This window comes from Trachurus trachurus (assembly GCF_905171665.1).
Source record: "Trachurus trachurus genome assembly, chromosome: 20".
NCBI classification, from domain to species: domain Eukaryota; kingdom Metazoa; phylum Chordata; class Actinopteri; order Carangiformes; family Carangidae; genus Trachurus; species Trachurus trachurus.
In genome coordinates, this window is record NC_139911.1 from 3,778,633 (window position 1) to 3,798,432 (window position 19,800).

At 45.3% G+C, this 19,800-nt stretch overlaps 2 protein-coding genes across 2 annotated transcripts in view; one reads left to right on the plus strand and one right to left on the minus strand.

Moving 5' to 3' along the window:
- Positions 1-13,461, plus strand: part of LOC311003776 (rho GTPase-activating protein 12-like) — a 151,008-nt gene extending 137,547 nt beyond the window's left edge. Inside the window, exon 20 of the transcript XR_014596281.1 lies at positions 13,394-13,461. The gene's annotated coding sequence lies outside the window, so the exon portion shown is untranslated. The remainder of the gene's footprint in view (positions 1-13,393) is intronic.
- zeb1b (zinc finger E-box binding homeobox 1b) overlaps positions 1-19,800 on the minus strand; it is a gene marked incomplete at its 3' end in the record, with an annotated part of 75,661 nt that overhangs the window by 47,646 nt on the left and 8,215 nt on the right. The window lies entirely within an intron of this gene.

A 19,800-nucleotide genomic window follows, 5' to 3' on the forward strand; every position in this document is an offset into this window, starting at 1 on the left:
ACATTTTGAGTTTTTGCAGTGTAGAAGAGGAGAGTAGAGAGAGGAGAGGAGTGAGCTCCTTCCCTGGCGCTCCTACGGTGTCTGAACTGGGTCAAACCGAGCTGTGTGTGTAGTATATGTGTGTATATGTGTGTGTGTGTGTTTTGTGCTCCCTGCAGTTTCAGGGGGAATTCCAGCGAGCAGAGTGTGACCCCGCAACTCCGACCTTCCTGTCCGACTGTCTGTGGAGACGAGCTCACGGCCGAGAGGAAGAGGAAAGAAAGACAGTTCTGTCCTGAAGACACACACACACACACACACACACACACACACATAACACAAGTGTTTTTGTGTGTGTGTGTGTGTGTGCAGCTGTTGTCAGACAGATCAGCGATAACACACCGACTTTTAATAAACTCAGCAAGAGTGTGTGTGTGTGCGTTAGTGTCGTAGTGTGTGTATGTGGCTTGCTGAAAGGTGCTGGGCGTGTGATTGATGGGAGCTTTAGCACAGTAAACACATGCACACACACACAATAACACACACACCCACACACACACTGACACACACACACTGTGGCTGTGGGTGGAGAGAGAGGAGGAGGTGGTCGTCGTGTGCAGCAGTTCTCAGCTCAACATTATTCATCTGTGTGAGCCGAGCCCACCGTCGCTCATATTGATGAGTATGTGTGTATGTGTGTGTCACTTTATTTACATGGCAACACACACACACACCCACCAACCCACCCACACACACAAAAACACACACACATAACAATAATGAGAGCGGCAGCAGAGCAGCGGAGTGATTCGGAGCAGTTTCCTTTTGTCTTTTTTCTCTTATTCCTACATTCACTGCAAAAACTCAAAATCTTTCCAAGAATATTTGTCTTATTTCTTGTCAAAATGTCTCATTTCTAGTCAAAACTAATCTCTTTCAACTCAAAATAAGACTCATCACCTTAAAAAAAACAACTTGTTTTTAGATCATTTTCACTTGTTTCAAACAAATTTTCACTTGAAATAAGTAGAAAAATCTTGTGCTTGTAATAAGGAAGAAAAACAAGCTACTTTTTATGTGATGAGTCTTATTTTAAGTATAATGAGATTTTCTTTGACTAGAAATGACATTTTGACTAGAAATAAGACAAATATTCTTGAGTTTTTGCAGTGTATATATAACAAAAATGAGACCAGCAGCAGAGCAGCGGAGTGATTTGGAGCAGTTTCCTTTTGTCTTTCTTCTTCTATTCCTACATTTGTTCTTGGGGATGATGAGGTGATTCAGAGTAAAGAAAGAGAAGCTGGGTGGAGAAGGAGGGAATTTAAAGAGAGAGCGGGGTGGAGGAGAGGTTATTTTGGAGTCTCTGAACTGTAATCACCACCTACAGCTGCTTCCTCCCAGGTGCCCCAGATGGACATCAACAGAAAGAAAGAAAGAAAGAAGGAGAGGGAGGAGGGAGAAAGTAGAGCAGAGAGGAGCCGGTCGAAACACTCGTTTATAATTAGCCTGAATTCCCATTTATCACCGCATAACTAACCTTAACCACCGCGCTCTAGCCTAATATCTTTTCCACAGCCCGCGTGTGTTTCCACAGCGCTGCAAACAAAGAGGAAGTTTTATCTTAAAGAGGAGGAGGAAGTTAAAGAGTCGGGAGGAGGAGGGAGGTGGAGGTATCACACGACACGGGGGCTGACGCGACACTTCCAGTACCTGCCAGAGAGAGGAGACAGGATGGTGACTCCTCGCCGAGGAAGCCAGACAGCATGTGACTCGCACAACAACAGCTGATGACCAACAGGTGACAGCGAATAAAAACAGCTGAGTTTGATAAACCGCGTCTGCACATCCCATTAGTAGCTACTGCAGCCCCGTTCGCTCTGCGCCGCGCTCATTCACTTAGCTGGAGGTTTAAAAAGAAAAAAAAAGAAAAGATGGAGGGAAGGGGGGTGAAGGTTTTTCTAGGGGCCTTGTTAGTTAGTGTGGCCCCTGAACGCATCACGCAAACAAACAAAGACACACACACACACACACATCCACATAGGTACAGTCGTAGTAGCGCTGCCTGCCGGAGGTGCGTGCCTCGGCTAATCCGATAAGCTAACGCTGTTAAGTCGTTAGCCGACTCGCTCCGTCCCACGGCGGTGTAATGAGCAGACTGGGGGGGGGGGGGGGGGGGGGGGGGGTGGTGGTGGTGGTGGTATGGGTGGGTGGGGGTGTGTGTGTGGGGGGGGGGTTTGACTCCTTCAGCGGCCGCCTCATTGTCCAATTTGGACAATTTTCGACCACGTAGCGACGGCATTAGCCTCCACATCCTGCACTGATGCGGCGAAGCTAACCTCATTAGCATCATTAGCATGAGCGCCGCCGCGGGTCGACACAGTTTGTTTTTTTGCAAAAGTTGCACAACAGCAAGTATCAACACTGATATCCACAACAGAACCACAACAATTAATCCATTAATCGAACAATAATAGATTATTAAATCAATCGAATAATCAGTTTGAGTCGTTTTTTAAGAAAAAAAGCGAAAATTCTCTGATTTCAGCTTCTTTGTTCCTTTATGACTATAAACTGAGTCTCTCTTTGGTTTTTGGACAAAACAAGACATTTGAGGACGTCAACTTGTGATTTGAGAAACACTGATTGACATTTTTCAACATTTTCTAACCAAATAATCAACAGATTAATTGATGTAATCGAATAAACATTAGTTGCAGCACTAATCCACAGTGCTTTATGGGTAATACAATATTTCACACCGTGGTTCATACATGTGACACTTGTGCACCAACCTCCCTCCTCCTCCTCCATATGGAGCGCTGCTGTGGCGTCCCTGTAAGTCACAGCAGCCTCCCATTACTGTCCAATAAAAGCAGTTGGCGCCATGTGAGAGCCGTGCATGTCACCGCCGACAGCTTCACTGTCTGCTGCAGCGAGGTGACACCACGGAAACAAGCACATATGGATTAATAAGAAGAAAGAAAGATGGAGGACGATGACATCACTGATGTATAGCAGATATGTAGAAGAAGTGATAGCCTATCTGTGGTTTTAAGAACCAAAAACCATCTCAGTGTAGTTTTACAGCTTCTCTCTGGAGCTCTGGTAGCAACAGGTCGGTGTCAGCCAATCAGAAGAGAGGAGGCTCTGAGCCTGTCGTCTGATTGGCTGACTTGTTTTCTGAGTGATCCAATAGAATAAAAACAGAGCAGGTTTCAGAATAAAACACTCAGAGAAACCAAAATCCTGCAAGTTGTTGTTGGGACGGACAGTGGGTCCAGGTGAAGGGGGGCAGTGGGGCAGTGGGGCGGGGCTTAGTGTGACTGCTCTGTTGTCACAACGTTACAGGAAGTCCTGTGTGTGTGTGTGTGTGTTTCTCTGTGAACCGAGGCTCTGATGCCTTCACAGCGTGGATGTATTTAATGTTTAACACCGTGGCCAGTGAACAAACAGCAGACGAGGCTTCAGCTCAGCTCAGTGAGTCACTACAACCGTTTACTTCTTTACACTATGACAACATTTTACCTTTCCTCTTCAGAGGAAAACACTCACTCCCACACTGACATTCTCCCGCAGCTCTGTAAACCCATGAAGCCATTCATGCATTAAATAAAAAACAGCAGCAACAGCAGCGATGATACAGGAATAAAACATAAAAAAAGACAGAGAGAGACAGAGAGAGAGAGGGAGAGAGCAGCGCTAACAAAGCAGCAAAGGTTAATCACACAGTGTTGTCATCCTGTTAAAACCAGCGCTGTGAGTCTGGACAAACAAACGTGGCTGATAAGAGCGGCGGCCGCATCAAAGCCTCACAGATTACAGATTACCATCAAATCAGCTCGCGCACGGCCGCGGTGGCTCGGCACCTGCTACTTTACTGTAATGCCCCTTTATCCACCCAGTGTGTGTGTGTGTGTGTAGCTTTTCATTAATGACACAGGCCATAAAACAAAGGGGATTGTGGGTGATATCTGTGCTGTAGTGTAGTGTAGTAGTATACATCTATGTCATTGATTCTAATTAACGTCCACTGACTTTGTGTTGCTCTTATTTTGGCTCTAACAGTGTTACCGTGGCGCCGTGCCAACCTCCACCTCCACCTCCACCTCCACCTCCCTCCATCCTCTCCAAAAAACACAGTGTGACAGCGGCGGCGGTGCAGTTCGCCGCCTCTCTGCCCCCGTCGCCCTTCACTCCGCCAGCAGCCGTGTGTGTGTGAGGATTAAAGAGGAAAATCCTGACCTCCTCCTCCTCCTCCTCCTCCTCCTCTTCCTCTTCGTCCAAACTCTCTCTCTCTCTAATGCCTCCGCTCGCTTTAAACGGCTCCTTGGAAACTAACCGGCTGGATTACGGCTCAGGTGCTCGGCCCCATCCAATCCAATCCAATCCAATCCACACACACATCAACACACACACACGCTGGCTGGTGCACATAATGACAAAATAAGAGTTTCTTTTTCGGACCGTTCACGTGAATCGATTGAGATGCTGCAGCCGGAGGAGGAGGAGGAGGAGAAAGAGGAGGATGACAGGCCACAGGATATGCTGATATTCAATTTACCTGCACAACACACACACACACACACATTCATGCACACACACATTCATGCATGCACAATTGCACACACTCCTCCCTACACCCACGAAATTCCACCAGCAGCAGAAACGCTCACTCCTCCTGTCCGTCTTCTGCTCCAGAGTCGCTGGCGTTGCACTTTTCTCCATTTTCATCGCCATTCCTAACCTTTATCTCTCCTCCTCCTCCTCCTCCTCCTCCTCCTCCTCCTCTTTATCTCCTCCCTTCTTTTTTTTCTTTTTTTTGAGGCCACTCACGGGGAAACAAGGTGGTAAAGGTGGGAGATGCTGATATTGTTTGTGTGTGTGTGTGTGTGTGTGTGTGTGTGTGTGTGTGTGTGTGTGTGTGTGTGTGTGTGTGTGTGTGTGTGCTCTACATAAGCGAGGCTAAGAGCTCACACAGTGTGGCACGCTGCCAGTTAAATTGCACTGCTGGAGGCGTTTGTGTGCGTTTCTCTAAGTGAGTGTGTGTAATAATAATAATAATGTTTTTGTGTCTTTTTTTTCTGTTGTTGTTCCTTTGTTTTAAATATTTAGAGTCGACTCTGAGCTTCCCTTTTAAAGGAGCACGTCAGAAATGTTTAACTTTTCGTTGGAAAGCAGCAGCAGCAGCAGCAGACTAAATCTAATAACCAGGAAACTAATCGGAAAACATGAATCTGAAGTCGGAGCGGTGGCGGGGGAAGAGTTCTTCCTGATCTACCGAGAAACCCACACAGATAAAAAAAGAAAAAAACGCATTAAAGAAGTAAAAAGAGAAGAAAAATAGAGTTTAGGCCGACATGTTGCAAAAAAACCAGACTCAGGTACCAGGAGAGACCCCTCCTCCATGCATATTTCATTCACACCATCCCATTAGTTATATATGGAGGACTTGGTGGGTACAGCGGCTCTGCAGCCGTTTGTCTTTCTAATGGAGGAGGGGGAACAGCGGCGGCTACAGGGACAGAACAACTCTCATGCGCCTTTAATGGGAATGAATAAAGGATGAGTCGAGGCTCAGACACCAGGTTAAGATGCTGTTTAGCACCTCTGGCCCGGCGCCCGGCGTCGAAGACAGGATGGAAGGAGGGAAGAGGAAAGAGGAAAGAGGAGGGCAAGGGACAAAAGGAAAGGATGAGAGGAGCTAGGAAACGATGGGACGTATAGAAATCAGAAGATGTCTTTGTGTTTTTTCTCTGAAGAGACTTGTTGACACCGAGTCTTGGTTCCTATATATATACGCCTCCATAGAAACTCGTCTCTTTGATGCAGCTTGGAAGAAAATGAAAGGCAGAGAAGAAGGAGAAGAGGGAGAGGGAGAGAGCAGGGAGCACGGAGGATGTGAAGCAGCGCCGGAGGGATGGAAGTAAGAGAAAATACAGAAAGAAAGAAGGGCAGGTGATTCTTCAGGAGCAGGTCTGAGGTCGGATTTGGATGCGATCAGTTCGTGAACCGTGATGGTGGTCGTAGTTGGTGGTCGGTGCCAGTCAGATGGAGCCGTAATGGCCGCCACCTGCCCACAGTGAGACAGCAACACTGCAAAAATCTGCAATATCTTACCAAGAATATTTGTCTTATTTCTAGTCAAAATGTAATTTCTAGTCAAAATAAATCTAATTATACTTAAAATAAGACTCATTACATTTAAAAAGTAGCTCGTTTTTAGACACTTTTTACTCCTTTCAGGCAGATTTTCACTCTGATAGTGGAGCAAGTTTTTATTTCTTATTACAAGTACAAAAAAACTTGCTTTCACTGGCAGATTTTTCTACTTATCAAGTGAAAATTTGTTTGAAACAAGTGAAAATGATCTAAAAACAAGTTAATTTTTAGGTGATGAGTCTTATTTTAAGTGGAAAGAGATTAGTTTTGACTAAAATGAGACATTTTGACAAGAATCTTGGAAAGATTTGGAGTTTTTGCAGTGAACCAGCAGCAGCAGCAGCAGCAGCAGCAGCAGCAGCAGCAGCAGCACCTGTGCTCAACAGTCAGATCACCACATCAAAACCAGCCCACGGATTAAATGTCTGCAGGAGGAGGAGGAGATGGGGGTCGGGGAGGGGGGGGGGGGGGGGGGGGAGTCAAAGGGCGCCACAGATGGAGAGAGAGCTGCTTTTCAAGATGCTCCTTGGGCCGAACCAACGCACACACACACACCTGAGTTTCTTAGTTTGCAAAAAGCGTGAAGTTCGTGCGACGGCGTGAACGAACGAACGCAGCCGCTCCCTCAGTTTCCAGCTTTCAAAAAGTCTGGGGAGTATTTGAGGATCTATGTATGTCTATGTGTGTGTGTGTGTGTGTGTGTGTGTGTGTGTGTGTGTGTGTGTGTGTGTGTGATGGCTGCTTGCTGCCATGTGACACGGTGTGAGTGAGTGTGCATCTTATTTTAGAGTGAGAGGTTGAGATAAGGTGTTAAGAGGAACGAGGGAGAGGGAGGGAGAGGAATGCTGAGCTGCTCCTCCTCCACGCCCAGGTTCAGTCCTGCCATCGTGAGCGTTCAACAACGCCACGCCATCGCTGCTGCTGCTGCTGCTCCTCGCTCTGAGGTGTGTCCCACTTCAAACCGCACAGATCTGCCCTGTAATCGTCCGTCTGTCTGTCCTCTGATGTGATCCTGACACATCCAAACACTCTCTCTGTCTCTCTGTCTCTGCCCCACGTAGCCGTTTATTTAGCTGCCATGTTTACATTCCTGTTCAGTCAGCCTCTCCCAGGGGAGGATGACTGGATCTGAGCGCCTCCCTCCCCCCTTCATCCCTCCCTCCCCCCTCCCTCTCTCTTTCTTTTTCTCTCTCTCTAAAGGCTCAGGTCAGATGCCACAGTGACCGATACAGAGATGAGAATAAGTTAGAAATCAGCTGCACATCCCTCAGAACAACAAAAACCAAAACCTGCACTGCAAAAACTCAAAATCTTTCCAAGAATATTTGGCCTTTTTTGTCAAAATGTCTCATTTCTAGTCAAAAACTAATCTCTTTCGACTTAAAATAAGACTCATCACCTAAAAATCAACTTGTTTTTAGATCATTTTCACTTTTTCAAACAAATTTTTACTTGGAATAAGTAGGAAAATCTGCTAGCGAAGGCAAGTTTTTTGTGCTCGTAATAAAACTTGCTCCACTATCAGATTTTTCTACTGATTTCAAGTGAAAGTGTCTGAAAACAAGCTACTTTTTATGCAATGAGTCTTATTTTAAAGTATAATGAGATTTGTTTTGACTAGAAATGACATTTTGACTAGAAATAAGACAAATATTCTTGGTAAGATATTTGAGTTTTTGCAGTGTGTCGCTCCATCTGCAGAGAGAAGAGAAGAGAGAAGAACTCCCACTTTTTTTCTCTCTTAATAACAGGAAAGAGCGCTAAAAATGCAGCATCCCACTTCCTGTGCCGGTGGCTGTGGGCGTGGCCATCAGAGTGGGGGGTGGTGGTGGTGGAGGCTAATTGGACGGAGCTGCTGCAGGACGCTCACTCAGCTCAGCTCAGCTCAGGGTCCCCAGCACTTCGCCGGCCTCATCATTAGACTGACTGGCTCCTGTGGCCTCTGGCAGAGTGCTGTCTGCACGCCCTAATGACCGCTGACTCACTCAGCACGCCAACCATCGCCGCCACATTAGCCCGGCCCAGAATAGCCCCAAATAAAGAGAGATGAGAGAGTGATGGAGAGAGAGAGGACGGTGATGTCTTGTAAGACATGACTCGGGGTTATTATGTGTAGTTTTTTATTGTGTTTCATCTGTTACTCAGTGTGCGACTGTTTCATACTGGAGCACAGGAACAATATTTTATTCACGTATTTGCAGTGAGAAATAAATAAATGAATAAATTAATGAATGAATGGATGGATATGTGTTGTTAATGAACTGTGACAAGGACATAGTTCATTTTCTTCAGCGGAAATTATTCAGAGTTGGTTATAAAAACCTTTGTAAACAGCTTTGTTATGATAAAGAATATGGATGAAGAGTAGAAGAGAAGAGAAGAGAAGAGAAGAGAAGAGAAGTGGCTGTTCATCAACCTTCATCAACTCCTGCTAACATTTCCATGTTTCCCACATTCTGTGTCATAAACTATAAACTTCTTGTCTGTAACAACATCTATTGCACGTCTGTCCGTCCTGGGTGAGGGATCCCTCCTCTGTTGCTCACCCTGAGGTTTCTCCAATTTTTCCCTGTTAAAAGGGTTTTCCATGGAGTTTTTCCTCAGTCGATGTGAGGGTCTAAGGACAGAGGATGTTGTTATGATGCCATGTGAAGCCCTTTGAGACAAACTGTTTGTAAAAACGGGCTATACAAATAAAATTGCCTATTGCTTACACTTTTACACAAAGTGCTAAATGCTAATCTGTTAGCTTTGGTCCTATGCTCCCTGTGTTTGTGTTTGTGCTAACTGAGCTAAGCTAAGGAGCTGCTATAGTGTCTGTTGGCAGATGAGCATTTGTCTCCAAACTGCTCCTTTAAGTGGTCGAGGAGGAGAAGAGGAAGATGAGGATGAGGACGAGGGCTGTGGGTTAAAGAGGCTGATGGAGCCACATGACGGCAGCACAGAGGACGGCTCTGTGTCCCACTGCTGGACCGCGGGGGGTGGGAGGAAGAGAGAGAGGGAGGGAGGAGGGAGGAGGGATGGAAACAGGGAGAGTTTTTGTCCTGTTGTCTTTAGATAGAACCAGGATGAGGAACACACACACACACACACACACACACACACACACACACACACACACACACACACACACACACACACACACACACACACACACACACACACACACACACACACACACACACACACACACACACACACAGGCCCAGCAGCAGCAGAGAAAACCAGTGTTGTTGTGGTGGGAAACATTAAAAAACTGAATTTGGACGAGAGATTTGGTAAGAAAAGCAGAGCAACTGTTCACCTGTGTGTTTGTGTGTGTCAATGTGTGTGTTTGTGTATGTGTGTGAATGTGTGTGTTTGGGTTTGTGTGTGTTAATGTGTGTGTGTGTGTGTGTGTGTGTGTGTGACAGAGAGAGAGAGAGAGAGGACACATCTGCGAGGGATTTGGGACTGAGTGAATTTCACATTCTGTCAGGAGAGAGAAAAAAAAGACAAAGAGGGAGAGAGAGATACACACAAGAACACAACACAACGCAACACACAACGCAACACAACGCAACACAACACAACACAACACAACACAACACAACACACCAGCCGAGTGCAGCAGCAGCAGCAGCAGCATCATCAGCCAAAAATACTCCTCCCTCCCTACGAGTCGATACTGAGCATCGATTAGTTCAGAGCAGCTTCTTATGCAACATCACCACCTCACCGGTCCTGGTGCAACCACAGACACACACCAGCAGAACGAAGGAGAGAGGAGCACACTCACTCCCCCCTCCTCACCCCCTAACCTCACCCCTTCACCTCACCCCCCCGACAGAGATGGAAAAGTAAACTCTTGATGTGTGTGCCACTGCCATCGTCGAGTCCTTAAATCAAACGGCACAATGTGAACTAATGGTCTGGAAACACTGAGAGAGCTGTATAGAGACAGATGTACTACAGGGAGGGAGGGAGAGGAGGAAGAGGAGGGGGGGTATAAAGGAGGCAGGAGGAGCAGGGACACGGGCGTGTTAGTAAATGTTTGCAGGGTTCAGCGGAGGCCTCGAGCATGGAAATGACTTAGTGACGAGAAGTATTCTGCATTCATAAATCTAGAGGAGGAGGAGGAGGAGGAGGAGAGGGGGAGGAAGAGGAGTAAGAGCAGGATGCAATCACCTCCGCTCATCACCTGCTCCTCCTCCTCCTCCTCCTCCTCCTCCTCCTCCTCTTCGTCTTCTCTCCTCTAAACCCGGTGCACCGTCTCCGTCTCCGCTGGGACTCTGATGCGAGCCCAGAGACGGCCACGCTTAATCGATAGTGCCAGGTTGCCAAGACAACCTTGATTTCCTGTCGCATGTTTTGTTTTTTTTTTTTCGCCGAGCGCCGGTCGGTGATTGTGCCGGGTGTCCGTTGCACCTGCCGCCCTCTCCTCCTCCTCCTCCTCCCTCCTTCCCTCCCTCTCTCCCTCCTTCTTCTCCCACCACTGTCTCATCAAGCGCTCCTTACACTGCAAAAACTCAAAATCTTGTCTCATTTCTTGTCAAAATGTCTCATTTCTAGTCAAAACTGATCTCTTTCCACTTAAACTAAGACTCATCACCTATAAATTAACTTCTTTTTAGATCATTTTCACTTGTTTCAAACAAATTTTCACTTGAAATAGGTAGATTGTTGTGCTTGTAATAAAAAATAATAATATTTCAAGTGAAAATATGCTTGAAATGCTTGAAAAAAGCAAAATGTGTCTAAAAAACAAGCTACTTTTTATGTGATGAGTCTTATTTTAGGTAAAATTAGATTTGTTTTCACTAGAAATTACATTTTTGACTGGAAATAGGACAAACATTCTTGGTAAGATATTGAGTTTTTGCAGTGTACCCCTCCCTCCCTTCTTCCCTCCCTCCCTCCTCACGCCGTATAGACAAAAAAAAAAACACAAGACAGACACATATACAAAGGCAAAACGGATTAGACCCAAGAGGTTGGGTTTGAACAATCAAAATGCACACACACACAGACACACACACACACACATACACACACTAATACACTTTAACACACACACACACGCTGTCATCTCTAACAAAAGCGGCGTCTGACAGCTATCATATCTACCTCAGAGGGTGATGATGTCATTGCACCTGGGGAGCGTTTAATATCAGCCCCCTCCCTCCCTATACTCTCACCTACACACACACACACACACACACACACACACACACACACCTCCCCCTCTCTGTACTACAGGAGCGGTTGGCACCTCCTGTTTTTTTTTTTTTTTCATTAATGGAGAGCTCATTAATCGTGTCTGATAACGAGGACGTGGGACAGGAACATGATTAAGGGGCTCTCTCTCCTTTAGCCGGGCGCCCTTGGGAATAAACAGTCTCTAGATGTGAATGTGTGTGTGTTCGTGTGTGTGTGTGTGTGTGGGCCGCATGTTAAAACAGGTAAAGGACACACACTGGGTTGTTATGTTATCTCTAGGACATCTGTGCTGCACATTTGGACTTTTAACTCAGGACCGAGGAGTCGAGCATTAAGTCGCCTCAGAGCGTCTTTATGGAGGATTCCCCTCTCGGCGGCTGATGCGCTTTAATCCCGACTGCGGCGCTCCGGGGATTCACAGGCAGGAAGTTGAGACTTAGAACAAATCTCTTGAGTTTTTTTCTGTTTCAGAGGGAAACTTTAAAGGACAATTCCGGGCAAATTCAACTCGAGGCTGTATATGTTCCTAACATTTTAGGTCTAAAAGAATTAAGGAATCTGAAGATTTTCAGTTTACTGTAATTGCACCTGTTTTGCGGTAGTTGTGTCTGTCCCCGCATCGCCACGGCAGCGATGAATGGGAGTGGATGGAAGTTTCGCTGCTTAGGCTGTTTACATCCCTCAAAGCCGCCATTTTTTCCCACAGACAGCGTCAGATGGCGACTCAAACATGCACCCAGAAGTTTATTTACTTCAAGCAAGCCGACATGTTTGTAAAACTAGATCTAATTCAAAGTCTCCTGGAGTCTCGCGCGAGACCCAAGTCGATGCGCGGTGTGTTCACGTGCAGTCGGAAGCTCCCGTTTGTGTCATAAACACAGGAATATCAACTCTTGACTTGCTTGAAGGAAATAAACTTCTCGGCGCATGTTTGAGTCGCCATCTGACTCTATGGAATAAAAAGTATACTTCAAACCAGTCAAGAGTTGATATTCCTGTGCTTATGACATGACCCGGAATTGTCCTTTAATCCCGACTTAGAACAAATCTCTTGAGTATTTTCTGTTTTAGTTTTTGCAGAAGAAGAAGCGGTGGCGGATCAGAGCTCAGAGGGAAACTGAAGACTTTCAGGTTTACATGTGTGTTGTGTTGTGTCGTTTCTTATCTGGTGTAATTTGTCGGTCATATTAGTCGCTGCACGCCAGACTGGGACTAATTTCCCAGTCAGACGAGCTGTAAACTATGAAATTGTTGATGAGAAGTTAAGAGAGTGATGTGATTTATTTTTTATTTTTCTGTTTTTTCTGTGTTTTCTTTGTCTGAATCCTCCTGTTTCCTGTTCTGTGGGTCTGTGACAGGTAGAAACGTTCACAGGTTTGATGTTTAAAGATCAAGTTTGGAAAGAAAATCTATCTTATCTGGGTCACACCAACAAGGTTTAACTGTTAAATCAGGTTAAATCCTGCTTTAAATTGAAATTCAGTTGCAGCAAACGAGTTTAAAGTGAATTAAGATTAAATTTAAACATCTTTATTTAGTTTTTAACTCTTTATTAAGCTTTTAACTTCATTTTGATTAAGCTTTTATACGTTAAAACACCAGTTGAGGAGGTTTCACTTTTACAACGGCTGCGTTTTGGGGGTTTGATTTTAAACCTAAATCAACTTCCTTAAAGAAAAGCGGGCCAGACTAAACCCTGGATTTTAATCTTTAATCTTCATATTATGCACATTTGTCCCTATTGATTAAACCTTCAGTTTAAGTCATGCAACAGAGCTAAGCCTGGATTAACTTAATTCAAACCTAGTTTTACTAAACTAGAAAACAGCAAATCTTGAATTAAGTTAACTCCTGTTGGTGAAATCCAGACATAAACTTTTATTTTTAGTCCTAAGAGTTGCACCTGTCATATAAAAGTCAATAAAATAAAGAACATTATACTGACATATACTTCATCTAAATAACTGATACACCTGTCGATACGTGTTCTGCAGCCTGACATGAGTCTATTATCGCTGCGGTGCATTAAATCACAGGATGAAATAATAATGAGCTGTGTGTGTGTGTGTGTGTGTGTGTGTGTGTGTGTGTGTGTGTGTGCGTGTGTGTGTGTGTGTGTGTGTCTGTGTGTGTGTTAACAGGTTGGACGCGACCCACAAGTTGTAATGGACGCCGCGCCTGATGGACAAACAGAAAGAAGAGCAGGATGTTATTGTTGTTGTCGTCGTGGCGTCTGAAGCTGAAGAGATCACGTCTGTACATACATCAGGGCTTTGTAATACAGACCATAATACACACAACACACACACACATGCATACATACACAACACACACACATTAAATCCAATCTGTCTGGACCAGGACCCTAATCCCCCCTCTCCTCCAGGACCACGGAGACCAGCAGACAGTAATCCTCCATATTTGTGTATTAATAGCCGGTGGTCTCAGAGGAGGAGAAACCCCCTCCTCCTCCTCCTCCTCCTCCCTTTCTCTCTCTCTATATATCGTGATGTATGTTTTATTAGTCGGTTAATCTGCTTGTCGATCACATGCGACCCCCATAGCCCCCTCTCAACCCCTCCTCCTTCTGGTCCATTTAAAGCCAGGGTTTTAATAAAAAACACAGGTGGGGCCTCGGCCTGAGGGGATAAAGCTCCAGTCCCCAAGGACACGAACACCACGGCTTCAATAGACTCATCATAAACAATAACCAGCTTTACATCCATGTTATCTGTCAAGAGGCACTACAATCATTATTATTATTATTATTATTATTATTATCATCGTCATCGTCATCATCAGGTGGGATCCTGATAAGAACCGACCAGCACGCTATATAAGCTCCGGCTCGCTTGTTAGTGTAATGCACTCACTCACTCACTCATCTTCACTCAGCTCTGATGAATGTTTGTTTCTGGATTCCTCTGCTCCACCGTCGTCTATAGCCCGGGGGTGTCAAACATACGGCCCCCGGGCCCAAAACCGGCCCGGCAGAGGGTCCAATACGGCCCGCAGGATGGATTTACCAAGTGTGAAAACTATATAGAAGCCAGTAGAGGCAGAATATCGTTGAAATTGCAAAGTTTTTATCAAGAAATTGTAGGTTGTTCATAATATGTTCTGTAAAAGGATAGCTCATTAACTGTTAAAGGACAATTCCAGGCAAATTCAAGGCTTTAGTTTCCTAATATTTTAGGTCTAAACAGGTCTGAAACTCCAATTTAGGAATATCAACTCGGAGGCACAACGTCTTCGTAGCAGTAAGAGTAAGCTATTATTTATTCCACCTGTAAACATACTGAGCGTGTCAATGTGACTCTCGCGAGACTTTGTATCACAGCTACGTTTATAAATGTCGGCTTTCTTGAAGTGAACAAACCCCTCGGTGTAAAAAAAATCATGGTTTTGGGGATGTAAACAGCCTAAGATCCATCCATCTGCTCATATTAAACGCTGCTGTGGCGATGCAGGGACAGACAGAACTACTGCAGAACATGAGACTTAATTAAAAAGAAATTCATTCTGTTAGACCTAAAACTACAGCTCCAGGTTGAATTTGCCTGGAATTGTCCTTTAATATATCAATAATCTACTAGAAAAAAGGGAGAAATTCAAAGTTATTTTCATTTATAGGTTATCATGTTGTTATTTTACTGGTCCGGCCCACTCTATGATGTGTCCCCTGAACTAAAACAAGTGTTGACTTGACACTTCTGGTCTAGATGCCGTGTCACCGTCGCCGCCGCCTCAGTTCGTCCCCGCGGATCTGTCCTGATTCAATAGATTCATCAGACGGACATTCGATTAGAAGGACGCTGCTTTAAATTAAGCTGCTCGCCGGTCGGAGGAGGCGACAGAAGCAAAACTCACAGCTCCAAACAGCAGCTCACATCTGTAATCAAGACGGCCTCGGTGACTGATGCAATCAAACCGCTCCATTTGTACGATTCAACACTTTAAAGTGTCGCTGTCGTTGTCAGTGTGTCAGCGTTTTAGTTTCTGTGTTGTTGTTGTTTTTTATGGGAGGCATCAATCACATCAGAGCCACTTCCACTGGGAAAACAAACAAACAGCTTTTAAACATCTGGAGGGAGAGATGGAGAGATGGAGGTGGAGGTGGAGGCACCCTGGGGAGAAGCAGCTCCTCTGAGATCTGTTGATTAGCAGGAAGGACGGAGGGACAGACGGACAGACTGACTGAACCGAGGACGAGCTGCAGAGACAGTTCACACTCAGGTCAGAATTCAGGTGGGGGTCAGGAATGCACACACACACACACACACACAGACACACACAGGCAACAATCACACAAAGACACAAATAACACGGCCTTTCAATGCATCGCAGCCCCGACCATGTGACTCTCACGGGGTAATCTCATGGGAGCATCCACTCCACCCCCCCCACCCTGATCTCCCTGATGGACTGTAACAACAGGAAGTGAGCTCGGCCTGCACCATCACACCGCGCCACACCTACAGATAACTGCTGCCTGCACACACACACACACACTGCAAAAACTCAAACTCTTTCCAAGAATATTTGTCCTTTTTCTTGTGAAAATGTCTAATTTCTAGCCAAAACTAAGTAAAATTTACTTGTTTTTAGATCATTTTCACTTGTTTCAAACAAATATTCACTTGAAATAAGTAGAATAAAGAAAAACTTGCTCCACTATCAGATTTTTCTACTTATTTCAAGTGAAAATATGCTTGAAAGAAGTAAAAAGTGTCTAAAAACAAGCTACTTTTTATTTGATGAGTCTTATTTTAAGTATAATGAGATTTGTTTTGACTAGAAATGACATTTTGACTAGAAATAAGACAAATATTCTTGGTAAGATATTTGAGTTTTTGCAGTGCACACACTGTACACACACACACCAATACAGAAACACTCACGCCCACTCAGAAAAGACACATACCGTTCTCCCCCCTCCCTCTCTACTCCCCCCTCCCTCCCCTCCACTCTCCTACGTCACGCCGGCGTTTATCAGTCATCACAGTGAAGTCTAAGTTTAATCCCTCTCAAAGTGTCGCTGTGTGTCGCTGAAGAATCGGTGGCACGGCGCCCGCTGCTGCTGCTGCTGCTGCTGCTGCTGCTGCTGCTGCTGCTGCTGCTGCTGCTGCTGCTGCTGCTGCTGCTGCTGGCGTTGGTGGTGGCGGGCGAGACGCGCTGCAGCCTGGCACCAAAACAAGGACAAGCCCAAGGCCTGGCAGGCAGTGGGGTGGGGGGGTTGGGGATGGAGGGGCAGGGGGGCAAGCTTTTCACTCACTGAATAGCCCTTGTTTATCTAGGTCCCTCTGGGAAGTCAGGACACTGCAGTGAATAGGAGCCAGTTAGCAGCGATGGCATAATAAAGACTGAGCAGAGGGGGGGAGGGGGGGTTGGGAGTTGTTGGATGGTGGTAGTGGTGTTGGTGAGGAGAGGGGGAGGAGGGGGGGGTCATTGAAATTCAGCACAGGCCACTGTCAAGACAAACCACTCCTGCCAGCTGTGGCAGCGACTCAAAAAGCAGCGAGGAGGGATTTTCTGAGTCTGAGGCTCCGACGTCGCTGCTGCTGCTGCACTGCAAAAACTCAACATCTTTCCAAGAATATTTGCCTTGTTTCTTGTCAAAATGTCTCATTTCTAGTCAAAACTAATCTCTTTCCACTTAAAATAAGACTCGTCACCTAAAAATCAACTTGTTTTTAGATCATTTTCACTTGTTTCAAACAAATTTTCACTTGAAATAAGTAGAAAAATCTGCCAGTGAAAGCAAGTTTTGTGTGCTCATAATAAAGAAGACAAACTTGCTCCACTATCAGATTTTTCTACTTATTTCAAGTGAAAATCTGCTTGAAAGAAGTAAAAAGTGTCTAACAACAAGCTACTTTTTATGTGAAGAGTCTTATGAGATTAGTTTTGACTAGAAATGACATTTTGACTAGAAATAAGACAAATATTCTTGGTAAGATATTTGAGTTTTTGCAGTGTGCTGCTGCTGCTGCTGCTGCTGCTGCTGCTGCTTACTCATCAAAACTGCCCCGACGGAGAGAGGTGGAGCGTGACAAGGGGTGAGGTGTGTGTGTGTGTGTGTGTGTGTGTGTGGGGGGGGTCGATGTAAAAGGATCATGAAACTGTTCTTATAATAAAAAAAAGAGAAGACAAACAGATGTGACTCTGAAAACTTCCTCTAATGACACGACGAGCGGCCGAGTCTGAGTCAGTCAGAGAAGTGACTGGAAACACTGGTGGAAGTGACCGACAGAGATCTTCCTCTACTCAACTCAGCGTTATATCGAAGTGTGTGTGAGCTGAAAGAAAAGAGAAAGAGAGAAGAGAAAGAGAGAAGGTGCAGGCAGGGCTCAGTCTTCAGTTTGCACAGAGAAATCTTTCTCATGGGTCTGAAAGGAGTCGCTCTTTCTCTCCTTCGTCTTCCTCCTCTTTAGCAAGGAGCTGATTCTTTCTCCAGGCTTCTTTCTTTCTTTCTTTCATGTCTGTGGTCTGTGCAGCCCCTGATGAGGAGCCTTAAATAGGCCGTCACAGGTGCTGGGGGGTTTGGTGGAGGAGGTGGAGGAGCTGGGGTGGCCTGGATGGGAGCAGGGCCGCAGGAAGCCTCTTGTTTTCACAGAGATAAAGGGCTTTCAGGTTGCATCCTGGGCCGTAATCTCTCACACACTTCCTGGTTTTGTTCCACCGGTGAGGCAAGAGAGAAAATGACAAACTAACCTTCGCCCCTGGAGAAGCTGATCGATCGCTTCTGATGAGACAGGATGTGAGTCCTGCTCTGCTCTGCTCTGCTCTGCACTGGTGGATTTTTTATTTTTTTTTAAAGAGCAATGAAATGGCAAAAATAAAATAAAAAAAGAGAAAAGAGAAAGAGGGAGAGACGTCCTCGGTTCTGATTTTGAGCCGTGTTCATTAATAGTCTTTGATTTATGGGTTCATTTATTCCGAGTGCTGGTTCATTACTCATGATGATTATAAAAGTGTGCATATAATTTCTTTCCTGACCTCTTCATTTGCTTTTAGAGCGTAATTAACATTGTTCCAAGCTCTTACATCCTAATTACAGAAAAGATAACGCGCCCATCCTTCAAATTCAAGTTCCTCCTTAACCAGTCACTTAGCGCCGGCCTTGTGTTTAAAAAGATCCATTTACCAAACCAGAACATTTGCATGAAAGGTGCTTTTTTATTGAAAGGTTTGTTGGCATTGAGGCGGCGGCGGCTGGTTGTAACTTCAGAGGGAAGCGAAGGCGACACGTTCACACGCTCACAGCGAGAAAAAGAAAAAGATGAAGAAAGAAAAATCACTCATTCCTGCTCTTTAGTCCTGTTTTCTCTTCTTTCTATTCTGAACGTGTCCTTCTGGAGGAGAAGGCCGACGTTTGACCGAGCGCCACACCCTGTTCTCCTGCCAGAGGAAACTTTCAATCTCTGCCTCCCTCCCACCCTCTCTCCCTCTCTCCTTCTTCTCTCCCTCCTCCTTCGCTCCGGCTCTCTCATACTTTTGTCAGGTGTTATTTATGAGCGCTGTATAGCTGAGTTGCTGCTGCATGCCTACAGCACCTGCTGGCGTAGGAGCCAGAGCAGCTGCCAGAGAGAGGAATGAGAGAAAGAAAGACTGAGCAAAGAAAGACAGAAAAAAGAGAAAAAGCAAATGCATAGGCCCAAAGAGAGAAAGAGAAACAGAGAAACAGAGAGAATAAAGTGAGGAGAAGTGACATGACACAAAAACCCAAACAAACAAACAAGTGACGAGCGAGCGCTAATTAATGGTGTCGCTCGGCTTCAAACGTGATCAATTAAAGGCCGTGCTTCATTGACTCGCCGGCGCCACGGTAACGACATAGAGGGGGGGAGGGGCCTGGCTGTCATGAGCATGAGTAACACACAGGAACCGATGCACCAGCGCCCGGTTACAGGGATACACACAGAGATCCACATGAGTTACGCCCACACATGTGTTTATAGTGGGAGGAGGTGGAGGGGGGGGGCACGCTGTGTTTTAACTGTAAACACCTGAACGCCGGCCAGGACAGGTGGGCCGACACGGGTCAAAGGTCACGGGCTCTGATGGAACGGGAGGGGGGGAGTCCAGAATAAACAAAAGGCCGTTTATCGTGTTTTAGAGGAAGTTTGGAGCAGAAAAGCAGAGAAATAACAACACATGACACACGACACAACACTGCAAAAACTCAAAATCTTATTTCTTGTCAAAATGTCTCATTTCTAGTCAGAACTAATCTTTTTCCACTTAAAATAAGACTCATCACCTAAAAATTAACTTGTTTTTAGATCATTTTCACTTGTTTCAAACAAATTTTCACTTGAAATAAGTAGAAAAATCTGCCAGTGAAAGCAAGTTTTTTGTGCTCGTAATAAGGAAGACAAACTTGCTCCACTATCAGATTTTTCTACTTATTTCAAGTGAAAATATGCTTGAAAGAAGTAAAAAGTATCTAAAAACAAG